Genomic DNA, 15490 nt, shown 5'->3' on the forward strand with positions numbered 1-15490 from the left:
AGACCCAGGAACACACCCACCCCAAGCCACCCGCACCTGTAGAGGGCTGCAGAGCCCTGACTGTGACCCTGCTCGGCGGCTGAATGCTAAGGTGTGGGCAAGGGACTTGTTCTTTATCCCAATGTCCCTGCTGAGAGGGGACATGCCAGGTGCAGGAACCTTCACATCCGCCCCTTCCGGCAACTGGAGATCTCTTTGGTGGTTCCCTGAGGAGGACAGTGGCCAGGATCCTGTGACCAGCTGGTGAGTGTGGCGCTCACCCTGGCTGGTCACTAGGCCGCGGCCCTCCTCTGGGAGACGGCTGGGCTGCTCTGCCACCCCCTGAAGACCAGGCCTATTGGGATCTAGGAGGGGGTGTTCTCCTGGTACCTCCTCTGGCTTCAGTGATGCAAGGATTCCTATCCAGGTGCCCTTGGCTGGGCCCCTGCATGACTGTGGGGAGCACAGCACACCCCAGGCCCTCGCTGGGCCTAGCAAGAAGGCACACAGACATGGGGTTGTGGTTCCCGGTGGCGCGGTCCTTCCCAGGCGGCCTCAGCCTTTACCTCACACCCCTCCCGACTTCCCTGACAGAATCTTGGTGACTTCAGAATGCAATACTCGTGAGTCCCCTTCCCCTAGCTTTCCACCTGCCGCTGTCTGGTGTACTGGAGCTGTGTGGTTGAGTGTGTGTCCTAACCTTTCCCTCTTGTGAGAGTCACCTGTGAAAATGCAAATCAGCTGGGCACAGTGGCGCAGGCCTGTAACTCCAGCGGCTAGGGAGGCTGAGTCGGGAGGATCTCGAGTTCAAAGCCATCCTCAGCAACAGCAAGGTGCTAAGCAACTCAGTGAGACCCTGTCTCTAAACAAAATACAAAGTAGGGCTGGGATGTGGCTCAGTGGTTGAGAACCCCTGAGTTCAATTCCTAGTACCAAAAAAAAAAAAAAAAAAAAGCAAATCTATTTCCCAAACCAAGGCACGGTAGGCTGCCTGTACTCCACTCGCAGGCCTGCACTTTCCCTGCGACACCTAAGCCAGGAGGACCCCACTCTGCACTTCCAGGGGAGCACATGCTTGCCATTCTTCACTTTCACCCCTAAGTATGGTGGAACCAAAACCCAGGTTCCTGCTAAGCCCAACTGGAAGGTGGGAGCTTCCCCAACCAGGCAGGACAGGTTCCACCCTGGGAGTCCAACCCTCGGGCCACAGGCTGTGTGCCCCTGGCAGCCACGCCCCTTCCTTAGGGCTCCCTAGGCCCCTGCACCAACCTGGGCTCCTTGTGGTGTGATAGTTAAGCCAAAGTGACTCCATTTTGTAAAACAACCAGGCCAAGGAGAAGGGTCATGACTGGGGCAAGATGTTCTTTTCCTTTTGCTATAGAAACCTTTAAGAACACGGAACTACCTAACGGGGCTCTGTTTCTGTAACTGGGGTGACTGGGCTAACTGATTGGCTAAGCGTCCCACCACCAGACTGCACTCTCCCACTTCTGTAACCTGGCTGGCTTGCACTGGCTGGACCCCCAAATGTCCCTTTTGCGGTTTTCAGGCTTATTGTCAGGGACTAGAAGGAAATTCTCCTTCAAAGATTAGCCTGACAGCCCCCTGGGAGACATCCTGCCTGGGAGGCATCCTGCAGCCACCTATCTCCCTGGAACATCCTGCGGTTATCAGGATCATCAGACATCTTGCACCTGGCAGTTTTACCACCCACATCCAGCAGTTGTTGATTAGAGAGCTTCCCCATCCCCAGCATATAAATACCCCTGTGTGAACAATAAAAGTTTGCAGCTTGATCAGAACTCTTGTCTTGCTGTCATCCTTTCGTGTCTCTTGTCCCTTCATTCCTCCCCATCTAGGTTCGCTGCCCACGTTGATGTGTCCTGCCGGACGGGACATTTGGCGCCCAGTGTGGGGCTCGAGCCTTTGACTGAGGGGGAACGCCGTCCTCCGGGAAGACTTGGCCAAGCGGGAGCGCGAGATCGCCTCGGCAGACACGACCGAGAGACAGATCCAGGAGGAGAGTGAGGACGACGCAAGGTGAGTGACCCACCATGGGACAAGCAGTTTCGTCACATGAGTTGTTTTTGTCAGGCCTCAAGGAGGCCCTCAAGACACGGGGGGCGTGTGTTAAGAAAAAGGACTTAAGATTATTCTTTTCATACATAGGAGAATTGTGTCCGTGGTTTCCCCTTGAAGGAACCATTGATGGTAAAAGATGGCTTAGAGTAGGAGACTGTTTAAAAGATTATTATGAATCCTTTGGCCCAGAAAATGTGCCTGTTCCCACCTTTTCTTACTAGAACCTAATTAATTAAAAAAAAAAAAAAAGCTTAAAAAAAAAGAGAGAGATATTTTTTGGCCTTTATGTTCTAAAAGTTTGTGCTAGGAGAGTGAGAAAAAGGGAGAGAAAATGTGATGTTTACCTGGAGAGAAATAAGTTTCAATTTTCTATTGTTTTTGTCAATACTCAGAAAGTATGTCCGGACCTTTTTACTACATGATTGTCCTATGAATCAGAATGGCTGTAACTCAGCCGCTGGGGACAAGAGACTTTAGCTGCTTGCTGCTCGCTATGGGGTCCTAGCCCCTGCGGCCAACAGTGCTTTTAACCCTTGAATTACTTGACCTAAATGCCAAACACAGACTAACTTAAGATCTGATGGTAATGCTAGCATTTGCTGCTAAAAAACCTTTGGAGCACCCACGTGCCACAGAAAAAAGTGCAGGATGTACACGAGCTGCAACCGCAGGTCGCAGAGACAGAACAAGCTGCTACCGCAGTAAGATCTTGGCCAGGCGGGGAAAATGCAGACAAAATCAAACAAAATGCAATCGGCTAGGAAAACTTGGGGAACTTTTGCCCCGAAAATGGGCAGCAGACTCCATGTTGTTTGCATCACCATGGTAACAATGGGGTGACTGGCAGGAAGAGCAGGCTTCCTGGTCCCACCTCCCACACTTTCGTGGGCTTCCGATTGGTTCTTCCACAGTCACTCAGACAGGACTTCTAGTCCCGCCTTCCAGCCACTAATCTGTACTACTGTGTTTCAGATTTCTAGCGGAGCTGTTCAGAGCCTGTATTTTTAAGAATGCCTACCTGTAAATGCTAACAAAAGATATCTTTTTCAGACAAAATTTAATTCCACAGCTTTCTATGTTGCAGCCCTAAATTTAAGTTAGTTCTGAGTTAAATAACCTGACTTTTCTCTATAGTTGTGTTACTAAATAATGTTCTATTGATGAGAGATCAAACATGCTTCTTTATATTTTACTTTTAATTTTGGAGGTTATGAGGATGCATTTGCTCGCCACAGGAACAAAGCCGGCAATGTTCCTGTGATGACCAAAAAATCCTTATTCTCATTCCTAACTATAAAAAATAAATATGCATACTCAACAAGGATTTTATTTCAGTTACATCAAGTGACGTCACATAGAAGAGTGCACTCCTAGTTAAAAATAAATTAAAATGGATCCAAATATTTTAAGACCACGTGGTTACATAAAATTAATACAATTATAAGTTATGTTCTTATTCTTAATATATATATATATTTTTAAGATATTTAGATAACCTATATTGGTTAATCTATAAAATAATTAGCACATGCCTAATTGATTAGTTAATATATATTTGCCTAATTGTTTTTCTTCAACATAAAACCCATAATTTATGTTTTGTATTTACATTTATCAGATACTCTGCCTTTTCAGTTACAGATATTTGAGATAAATGTGCTTTTAAGTGAAAATACAATCTTCAAGTAGTTTCTAATTCTCAAAGTTACTGTTCAAACTCATAAGATGATAAATAATTATAATTATGTCTACAAAATATCTAAGGATTTTAACTATATTTTCATTGATATTTCTTATCAAAGTACAGTAATTTGTTTATAGATTCTAAGGTTTTCAGAAATTGTTCCAAGTATAACAAAAAAATTTTTCTAAAAGAAAAGGATGCTTCAACAAAGAAAAAGCACACATGGATCCTAAAAAGAAAGAAATCATCTTTGGGTAAAACAAGGTCTTTATATTCATATTTCAATGATAAAATTATTTTCCTAAGTAAAAAAGATTTTTATATTGTTATCTAAACAGATGATGTAAAAAGTTAGAAAGATTAAAAAAGAGATTTATATATACTACACTGACTATAATTAATTTAAGGGTATTTCAGGCTATTTTTCCTAGTTTAACTATACTAATGTGAGCTAAGATTTTGTCCATATTTTGACATGATAAACAACCTATTAAAATGTAAGTTTATTTCTTTAAAGTAAGATCCTTATTGCCTAATAATTCTTACTGTTTAAGACAAAGATTAGTTTTGGTAAATAAATTCACATTGTTGATTAAACATTAAGTATATTGAACTACTAACTTAAATCCGATTTTAACAATTGTCCTTAGAGACTAAAATCAATTGATTCTAAGACACTGAGATACTAATCTCTACATATTTTGTTTGTTAGATAATCAAAAAAAAAAAAAAAACAACAACATTTTATTAAGATTAAGGTTCTCCAAATTAAAGTTATATTAATTTTAAACAATAAAGGTTACAAACTTAAAAAAATTCATTGATATTATATAAGTTCTCTGACTAGATCTATTGTCCATAAAAAATACAGTAAGATTTATATACTGCTCCCTACACAGGAAATAACCTTAATCATATTTTTTAAAGACAATTAAGAGATACCTATTTAAAGGATAATATTCTAAAATACAGAGATTTGGGGATCGCCTTAACCATGCATTATTTGCCCTTAATTTTCTTACCCTAGACAGTGAAGGCCATTCGGCCGCAGACAGACACTGGCATCCCTCGTCCAATTCTGTTCGCCCACCTGTTATGTGGCACGATCCCCTTACAAATAAATGGAAAGGCCCAGATCCTGTCCTCATCTGGGGACGAGGCTCAGCTTGTGTTTTGGACCAAGAGCAAGCAGCCCCAAGATGGTTACCAGAATGCCTGGTTAAACAGGTTAATGACTTACCTCAACCCAGGGACGGAGGCCCTCCCCCTGAGGACAAATTTTCCTCTTTTGCAGATCTGTGTGAGGATCCTGCTTAAGGCACTTCTGCTGAACAGGTTTGTATACGGAGGCCTTAGCCCTCCACCTTCCAACATCAGGGAGTGCCTTTTTGGCACCCCCTGCGAATGCAGGGGAGGATCTTGGACTCAGGCTCCCACTAGTTGGACCCAGATTGCTGACTGCGTGACTAAGGTGGCTTACCTCCATGCCAAGGTTGAGTTCATCAGCCTAAATGGGTATGTGTTAACAAGCCAAAGATTATTCCCCCCAGTACAAGTAAAGCTCTCCAAAATTGTTCTGCAACTTATATGCATACCCAGGCGATGCATGTCTCTTGTTATGCGTCAGCCTCAATTTGTGTTAACAAGCAGGGAGAACAATTTTTTGAAGCCACCCTAACTAAAACTCATGCAGCAGAGGGGACCACTATTCATTATACCCCCCTCCTCTTTGACCGGGGAGGAGAAGGCATATATACCAAGTTACAGTCAGCTGGGTGCCAAGGCACTGTTGGTAAACCCTCCTGCTGGCCCATTAAGGCCCCTACAGGGGTCTCTGATGGTGGAGGACCCACTGATGCTGTCAAGCATCTTCAGATAATCAAACTTTTGAAACCCCAAATCCCTGAGTTCACATATCATCCCTTAATGCTGCCTAAATCCCAGCTCCCAGATTTAGATACCAATACATTAGATATTTTGGAAACTACCTTCTCCTTGCTTAATAATTCCAACCCCACCCTTGCTGGTGATTGCTGGCTCTGCATGACAACAGGGGCAATCATGCCTATGGCAGTTGCTATTAATTCTATCATAGACAGTGATAGTACATGCCAACCTGGATTTCCTTTTAAAGTACAGCCTATAGGCACTTTTACATCATGTCTTTTAGGCGCGATGCAGAATAATACCTATGATATTGATGTTGGAGTTACTTCCTTTGGAAATTGCTCAACAGTAAAAAATTATTCCTCACCCACCCCATCTCTTTGTCCCCCCAATGGCACAGTTTTTATGTGTGGAGGAAACTCAGCCTTCCCCAGGCTTCCAGCGAATTGGACCGGTGGCTGTGTTCTTGCCTTATTACTCCCTGATATAACTATTGTCCCAGGAGATGAACCTCTACCCATTCCTAGCCTAGACACCTTAGTCAAAAGACACAGGCGGGCAATACAGGCCTTACCACTCCTTGCCAGCCTTGGAATAACAGCTGCTGTGGGCACAGGTACAGCTGGCTTAGGCACGGCTATACACTCTTACCGTCGCCTATCTCAACAACTTATAGATGATGTACAAACTCTATCAGGAACTATTAAAGATTTACAGGACCAAATAGACAACCTGGCAGAAGTGGTCCTTCAAAACAGACGAGGCTTAGATTTGCTGATAGCTAACCAGGGAGGTATTTGCTTGGCCTTAGGGGAAAGATGCTGCTTTTATGCCAATAAATCAGGCATAGTACGCACTAAAATTAAGCAGCTTCAAGAAGATCTAGAAAAGACAAGAAGGGAACTATTTGAAAATCCCCTCTGGACTGGGCTTAATGGATTTTTACCCTACCTTCTTCCCTTATTAGGCCCTTTGTTGGGTTTACTTTTAATGGTGTCCATAGGACCCTGCATTATAAACAGGCTGGTACAATTTATTAAAGAACAGATTAATATTTTGGCCTCTAAGCCCATACAGGTCCACTATCATCATCTGGAGATGGAAGACCGTGCTGCCAACATTTAAAAGGATGTTCTACCCTTCTTTCAGGCTTATTTCTTAAAGTTTACATCCCCACAGATCTCTCTTTCTTATATAAAAGTATAAGTAACAGCTCTGACCAATCATCTTCTGCCCTTGCCATAAGGGTTCGCTTCTCCATGGGCCCCTCTGCTTGGGGGAGGACGCACCCATGGAGTGAGGACGTTAGGCCATAATGACAGAGGGTGCAGGAAGGACTGCAGGAGGATGGATCCACGGATCCCAAAACCCAAGACCTCTGAGTGACACACTCTGGTGCATGGCGGTTGGCATGCTCCCCGCTCAAAGCCGTCTCCTCCAAAAACATGCCAAGGCCACCACGAAATCTCCTAGTGAAGACACTCGCTCAGATCAGGAGATATTCTAAGGCCTCCTAGAGGAACAGAGCCTCTATCACCCCCTAAAAACATGGCCGGTAAAGTATGGTCAAATATTTTATATAAGAAAGGGGGAGATGTCAGGGACTAGAAGGAAATTCTCCTTCAAAGATTAGCCTGACAGCCCCCTGGGAGACATCCTGCCTGGGAGGCATCCTGCAGCCACCTATCTCCCTGGAACATCCTGCGATTATCAGGATCATCAGACATCTTGCACCTGGCAGTTTTACCACCCACATCCAGCAGTTGTTGATTAGAGAGCTTCCCCATCCCCAGCATATAAATACCCCTGTGTGAACAATAAAAGTTTGCAGCTTGATCAGAACTCTTGTCTTGCTGTCATCCTTTCGTGTCTCTTGTCCCTTCATTCCTCCCCATCTAGGTTCCCTGCCCACGTTGATGTGTCCTGCCAGACGGGACAGCTTATAAGGAGCGCCCTTGCAATTGTTCAGGGCTGATCAGGGGAACAGCTTTATGTTCTGGTCAGTCGCCACCATTGTGCTTCAATAAAGGCTTGATTCGGTTATACGTGAGTGGTCTGGAAGTCAGTTTATGAAACCCAGGGACGAAGCTTTAACTATAACAGTGGTCCAAAAAGCCCTCTAAGTGACCAGTGACAATGCTCTCAACTCCTACCACTTATGGAGCCAGAGGGTTCAGGAACACAGGAGTGACCAGGAAGAAGACCAAACATCCCTCCTGCCTTTTCTTTCTTTCTTTCTTTTCTCTCTCTCTCTCTCTCTCTCTCTCTCTCTCTCTCTCTCTCTCTCTCTCTCTTTCTCATCGTCCTGGGGATGGAGCTCTGAGCCTCATGCATACTAGAAACCACTCTACCACTGGGACACACCCCAGTTTGTTGTTGTTTTGTCTGTTTGTTTAAGACTGGGCTTCACTGTGTTGCCCAGACTGACCTTTAACTTGGAATCCTCCTGCCTCACTCAGCCTTCTGAGCCTTGGAACGACAGGCTCATACCTCACTGTGCCCAGCTCATGGGAGGGATTTTTTTAAAAATAACTTTTATAAAAGGCTACATGTATCCATTTGTTCAACAAATACACATTGAGTTCTGTTAAAAGAGAAAAGCATAGGAATCTTAATTGACTTTATTTGTAGCTCTAGATTTGGGGAACAATTTGGTCCAAAGAGGATTCAAAAAGCCCAGCCCTGCACATGGAAAGTTTGCAGGAAGGGATGGAAAGAGCCCCAGGGAGCAGAGCAGCTGGCTGGTCTCATTTGGAAATGTCGTGAACAGAGGAGGCTCTGAGGGCCTGGAACTTGGCCGCTTGTGACAAGAGCCTGTGGGTACTGTGCTCACTGATCAGAGTGCACTTCGTTGCCCACACAGGCAGCTCTGGGACAAGCTTAGTCCGTTTAACGGTGCCTCCACTGTGCTTTGGGGGCTTAGAACACAAGATCCTGGAGCCTGGTGTCTTGGTGTGGCAAGTCTGAGCCCAGCTCTGCTCAAGGTACCTGGCCCTCCTGCCTCCTGCCCTCCTCCCCTGAAGACAGACATAGAGACCAGTCCAGCCTCAGAAAGGTTGCCCTCTCCCTTCTCTCTTGAATAGCCTCCTTCCAGAGGGTCCTGCCCACACCAGAAGCCCAGAAGAGACCCAACAGATGGACCCTGCCAGCCCCTGCGTCCAGTTGCTTTTCTACACTGCCCATTCTTCTTGGAACCCGAGCACAGATGGGCAGTTTTTCTGGGGTCCCTGGAACTCATTCTGAAGAGTCCCATTGTCAGTCAGACACTAATCAGGGCCTGGGAAAGCTGTGTGAGATAAGAAGGTCTAAAAGGGACTTGGGGAGGGGAGCTGGCCACTCCTCATCTCCAGTCCTGGGGAGAGGGTCTGCAGAGCGACCCTGGCTGTGAAGTGCAGGAGGGTACTCGTCCCAGCCTGCAGGCACAGCCTGCCCCCAGCAGTAGGTAACCTGAAAGCAACATGCTAGGGCCTCTGCAGCCCTGGGTGGACACCTGGGTGGACACCTGTGTCAGGCAAAGCTTTGGTTCAACGCATGTGTGTGCTTTGGTCTTGTTGACTCTGTGGTAGAAGGGCTGGCTTTGACCCCTGGGGTGGAGGAGGGAGGGGACATTGAGGTAGGAATTTAGCCATAAAGCCACGGATGTTGAATCTCAGAGGAGGTGTCCATAAGCCACCAAAGTGTCTGCAGCTCCTGAGCAGCATACCCTGGGCCATAACCCTAACCCTGGTCACACGCAAGGAGTGAGCCAGCATGAGGGACTGGTGCCAAGCTGTGTGGCTCGCCTGGGGGCGCCTCCAGCCCAGCCAGGCACTGGCCCTCCCTGGGTGTTAACAGCCCTGGCCGTCTCCCCCTCTGGAGATGCCCCCATTCTCCCCGAATGTCCATCTGCTTTCCTAAAGAAACCCCTCTAGGCCTTGGGCTGCACCTGCTGCGGTCCCGCCTGTCTAGGCCTCCTCAGAGCCTCTTGGGAGACGTGTCTGTGCCGTGGAACACTGCAGGGCCACCGTGCTGGGATGGCTATGGAGGAAGGTGCACAGTGTGGCCCCAGTGCGGGTCTGGGTCACTGGTGCTCCTCTGCTCGGCTCTCCTCCTGGGCCGTGTCTGCACCCCTCCCAGCAGCACTTGCTCCTTGGCGCACCCCTGTCGCGCAGGCCAGGGAGGCCAGCCTTCTGCTCGGGCCTGCAGCTGAGCCTCCCTGGCTTTCCTCCTGGCCTCCGTGTGTTGGGGAAGGTTCATCTCAGACGTCACACCGGCACTTGATCCCCTTAGCTCTGTGTCTGGGCATTTCCTGGACTTGTTTTTCTTCTTTTTCATTTTCTTCTTCAAGAATATTTTCCATGAGCTGGGCTCAGTGGTACACGCCTCAGATGGCAAGTTCAACGCCAGACTCAGAAGTTAAGTAAACTTAGTGAGGCCCTGACTCAAAATAAAAAATTAAAAGGCTGGGGATGTGGCTCAGTGGTAAATTGCCCCTGGGTCCATTCCCTAGTACTCTCCCCAAAATTCTACTTTTGGACTGGGGTGCAGCTCAGCAGCAGAGCACTTGCCTGATGTGCACAAGGCCCTGAATCTGACGCCCAGCACTTCAGCACTGGAAAAAAAAAAAAATGGCTTTGTTGGAACTTTTCAAAAGGAATCTTAGGTTAGACTTGCACTCTCAGGGCTAGAGCACCAGGCCAGAGACTGCCCATTATACTTCACCTGCAACACCTAGAAATCTGGGCGAATTCCTATCTTCTTGAAGTCTTCAAATTATCTTTAAGCTCCTGTGCCTTTCTTATTTAGCCCATGAGGCTGGGGAACCCTTAAAGCCAGACACAGGGGGCTCTTCCCCAAGGGGCTTTACTGGCTCCATAAACTCTGTTCCTCAAAAACTATCTGGTCACATGTGGGTCAAGCACATTTGCAAATGAACTTCCCATCAAAGCTTTGGCAACAGGAGCAGTGTTCCCAGTGGTGTCCTGTTAGGACACAGTCCTGTTGGACTTTCGCCAGCAACTCTGTTGCCATGATGATAAGGACAGGGACAGGGCAGGCTCAGGGGTGGAGCCCTGGCTCAGTAGCAAGACCTAGTCCCTCCCTGCACCACAGGAAAGAAACTAAAAAGATTACTCACTGCTTCTAGGTTTGGGGGGATGGATAGGCAGGAAATGCACTGTCTCATCTTTGTCCACAAAGCTGTATTCCATCAGATTGCCACCAACTAAGAAGGAAGGCTTAGAAGGAATGGAAAGATTTCTTTGAATCTGGAAAACAAAACTACAGAGACAGCAATGTTGTAAGGAGAAAGTAAAAAAGCTGCAGCTTTGGACTCCTAGGGTCCCTGCAGCCCAGGGCAGTCAGTGTCCACCCCGTTTAGCCCTGGCTCCAGCTCCACAAGTCCCTGGGCTTCTTCTCATCAGGGCGCTGGACACTCTTAGGCAGTCCAGCAATGTGATCTAGGCCTCTCCAGGGGCCTCCTGAAGACATAGCACTTTAGGGTTAGCCCTTGTAAGACCTTTCAGAAACGCACCAGAGTGAAACGATCAGCTGTCTGTGGGTGGTGAGCCCCACAAGTGGTCATGGTCGAGAGGCCAGGCTGGGGGCAAGGGCACCGGCTTCCCTGGCACTCGCCTGGCTCCTGACTGGAAGGCATCGCACTGGGGGTTCAGGGGTTTCCAACGTCCAGCACTTTCTCAGAGTATTACTTGTCCACTTGCAGCATCCCCCAAGCCCCTTGTGATTGAAGGCTTGATCTCCAGTGCCTTGCTGCTGGAAGCGGGGAAATCTTTGGTAGGAAGGGTAAATGGGAGGTCCCCACATCCTTGGGCACTGCCCTATAAGGCCGCTCCTGCCAAGAGACCATTGGGAAGCCTGAGCCTGGCCCGACCCTGCTGTGCTCCAGTGCAAGTGAGGCTGCGGGTCCCCACTGGCAGCCACCATGGCCACCTGTACTGTCAGGTGGTGCTGCCGGCTGCCAGCGCTGCAGCGGGGTGTTAGCCTCTGGAACTGCGAGCTGAATAAAGCTTTTCTCTCTTTAAAGTCGGCTGCTTCTGGTATTTCACTGCAGAAATGCAAAGCTGCCTAACAACCCGTCGTGATGACATAGTCCTGTACCAATGTATCATTCAGCAAACGTCACCCTTGCTTGACACATCTTCACCTACAAATTAACACATTGAATAAGCCTAGTAGTTTATCATCTCTCATTCTAAAACAGCGAAAACATTTTTTTTTTAAAGAAAGTCCTGAGACTCATCTGAAAAATCCCAAAAGTAATTCAGGGTCAAGAAAATTTAGAATTTGATTTTGAGAGGTTTGTAAAAAAAATATATTAAATAGTTCAAACTTGTGATTAAATGGAATCACAGATAACTAAGAAGCAGCACTTACTCATTTAACCAGATCCTTCATTAAAGACTATAAGGCAGATGGGGAAGATTTGTCCGTAGAAGGAGTCTCTGCGCTTCAATAAAGAGGCTCAGGGGCTGGGGCTGGGGCTCAGTGGTAGAGCACTTGCCTGACACACAGGAAGCCCTGGGTTTGATCCTCAGCACCACATAAAAATAAACTAACAACAACAACAACAAAATACACTTAAAAATTAAAAAAAGAAGAGGAAGAAGAAGAAGAAGAGGCTCAGCTCTCTTGTGTAAGCAAAGACCTAACAGAAGTGGTGGGAAGTGCAGGGTAACCTGATAGAACCCAAAACCTTCCTTTCCTTGGCTAGTTACCTACCAGTAAAGAAAAGCTTTTAAAATTTCTCATGGCTGGGGATGTGCCTCAAGCGGTAGCGTGCTCGCCTGGCATGCGCGCGGCCCGAGTTCGATCCTCAGCACCACATACAAACAAAGATGTTGTGTCCACCGAAAACTAAAAAATAAATATTAAAAATTCTCTCTCAAAAAAAAATTATCAAGAAGGCCAGAACAATGTTAAGAAAATTATTTCATTTAAGCAAAGAAAACCGAATCCCATCCGTTGACTTTTGATATCAGGAGTCACGCTGAGAACCCTTAGGTTAAACTCAGCGCTGCCGAGGGCTACAGAAGCCTCCTCTCCAGCTCGCTGTGCCCCGATGTTTCCTTCTTCTTCTCTCCTGCTGAAGCCACCTCCTCACCCTCACTGGATAAGATCACCCTCCTTAGGCCTCGGGGTCCCACTTTCCTTAACAAAGCCCACCCTCCTTCCCTTGGAGGCGGCAGAGTCAGCGCCCCCTTCATTTCCCTGTTCCTTTTGCTGAACATCTTAAAATGTTGAACCCTCCTCAGTCTTCATTCCTGGAGAGAACAACCGGCCAGAGCCATGGCCAGCTGGTCACCACAAGCCAACATCCTCGAGATGGCAGATCTGTCAACACCGAGGCAATGTCACAGCAGTCTTCAGTAAGCACAGACGAGTTTGCCCACAGACCCAGACACCTTTAGTTCTTTCGTAATAGGAATCCAGGGGTAGAGATGTTTATGTTTAGCAATTAATGTTTCTAAATTTCATCTGATTTGAAAATGATCTAAATATTCAATAAATACACATCATTTCATTTAAGTTGGTAAATCTAGTGGCCTAAGTCACAAAAAGGTTTGGGAAGCCTCTGTGGTAAGTGCCAGGGCCAAGGAGGCTGGCGCCAGCAGTGGCCAGCCACTGACACACCGCAGGCGTGAACCCATCTGCCTGGTGACGCTGGGGAGTGAAGCCTAAGTGTGCATATCCTGCTCCAGGCTGTTAACAGCAGACCCCAGGCTCTGACCCAGTCCTGGTTCAGGGAAGTCTCAAGTCTGAGCACTTATTTTTCTTTCAATGGAGTTCTGTTGCAAGTCAGATTTTTTTTTTTTTTTTTTTTTTTTTTTTTTTTTGGTACCAGGGATTGAATCCAGGGATGCTTAATCACTGAGCCCCAGCCCCAGCCCCAGCAGCCGGGATTCCAGGCATGCACCATCGCACCATGCTGTAAGTCCACTGTGGCAGCACCTACAGAGGAGGAAAAACACCACGCACATGAGGCTCAGCCTGGGTGACCAGGGCAGCTCCGCCATGCTGTGCAGGCGTCCATGGGCTCCTGGGGACAGCACAGCCTCCACTCTTGCCCCAAGCTCAGACATCCATCGACCAAAGCTACTTAAGGGGACATGCCTGCAGATCTGAAGGTCTGGATTTATAGGCATTTGGACGCCTCCCTCTTCTTTTTTGGAGTGGGAAGTTCACTGAGCAAAAGACTATTCATTCAGAGTAACATGCCAGGGGAGGATGAGAGAAGGAGAGGGAATTGCTGGGGTTAGGTCAGTGGGCGCACCCCCCTTGGATCACCTCTTGCCTGCCAGAACTGGGGGGCTCAGTGAGGTGACCTGGGTCTTTAAAAGCCTCTGCCTGCTGGGGAGAGGTGTGACTCAGTGGGAGAGGCTGCTCAGCCAGGCAAGGCCCCAGGCTCAACCCCCCACAGCCTCTTCACCTCCAATGTCCTCTACAGACAACAGCCTGCAGTCAAAACCTCCTGCCGCTGCCCTGTCGCTCCTCTCTGGGGAACTGGAGAGATCCCAGACTCCCCAGATTCTGACGAACCTGTCTACACCTCTCCTTCCACTCCCTGCCTATGAAGGCCCTCCGTGGGATCCAGGCAGCTTCTGATGGACACTGTCTAACACCAGACCTGGTCTGGATGAAAACGCTCAGATGCAGTTGAAGAAGTCAAAGCTCTTGGGCCAAGAGGCAGCAACCGCCAGTGAGAAAGCAACACGCACAGGGGGCCTCCAGGACCTACCTGGCAGGGCTGCTCCCAGGGCCACTGGGGGCTTCTTCAGATCCCATTCCTGGCACCTGTGCTATTAGAACTAGGGCACATCAACATGTCAGCCATTCACCGAACAGACTGCAACTCAGCAGGGGGTGGCTGCAGACCTTGGTGGTTGCGATAGTGCTGGTTATCTGTCGGTGATGAGTTCTGCTCCCTCACAGGTCGAAATGTGAACATTAGAGAAGCACGCCATGAAAAACCAGCCTCTACCTCAGAGCCAACCTGTCCAAGGAAGGGACATCACCTTTGTCCTTGGAAAAACCCACAGAGCACTCCTAGGCACATTCCCACCCTGCTAAGTGGTTTATCTACAAATGACAGGAGAGATCTGCTGCCCCAGGTGTCCCTGACTCAGTCAGCCTAGGTGGGGACCCATAGCAACCCCGTAGCAGCCACCAATCAGCGTGAGACAGGGCAATACCTGGGATGCCAGATGACCCTCCCAGTAGTTTATGGTGTTGGGAAACCATGTAGTTCAGCACGAACACCCCTCTTGGCTCAAACCAATCAGTTCAAATGATTACCCCTCTTGTAGTAACCAATCACCCCTACCCAACTTGTTCCCGCCAGTGAATGTGCTAATCACGTTTTAGAGTTGTTATTTGATTTTCCCGAGGTGTGTGATGATTTGCTAAGAGATGCTATGATGTATGAGAAGTCCCTGCCTTCTCCAAAGAATGTATAAAACTGCTGCAAACCCTGGGCTCGGGGCCTCTCAGCGTCACCAGTTGCTGTGTGCATGTGTGGAGGACCGAGCTAGCTGGCAATAAACACCTCTTTGCTGCTTACATGGATCTTGGGTCTCTGGTGGTCTTTTGGGGGGTCCCGAATTCGAGCATAACAGCTGAGGCAAGCATGTAAAGCAGGTTTAATTTAAAAGGGGGTAACATAGATTTCCTCCAGGAGGAGAAGGGGGCCATAGCTGGTATCCTGGTATCCCAAGAAGCAAGATGTTCTGCCCTTTTTATAGGTATTAGGCTTCTTTGTTCTCCTCTCTCTTCCCCTTATCTCTCTCCTTCCTGTGACTAGGCCCAGGAATGCCCCCTAGGGTGACCCAAAGGCGGGAAACAGGTGGCCTGAAGGGGGAGGAG

The sequence above is a fragment of the Marmota flaviventris genome, chromosome 9, assembly GCF_047511675.1.
Source record: "Marmota flaviventris isolate mMarFla1 chromosome 9, mMarFla1.hap1, whole genome shotgun sequence".
NCBI classification, from domain to species: domain Eukaryota; kingdom Metazoa; phylum Chordata; class Mammalia; order Rodentia; family Sciuridae; genus Marmota; species Marmota flaviventris.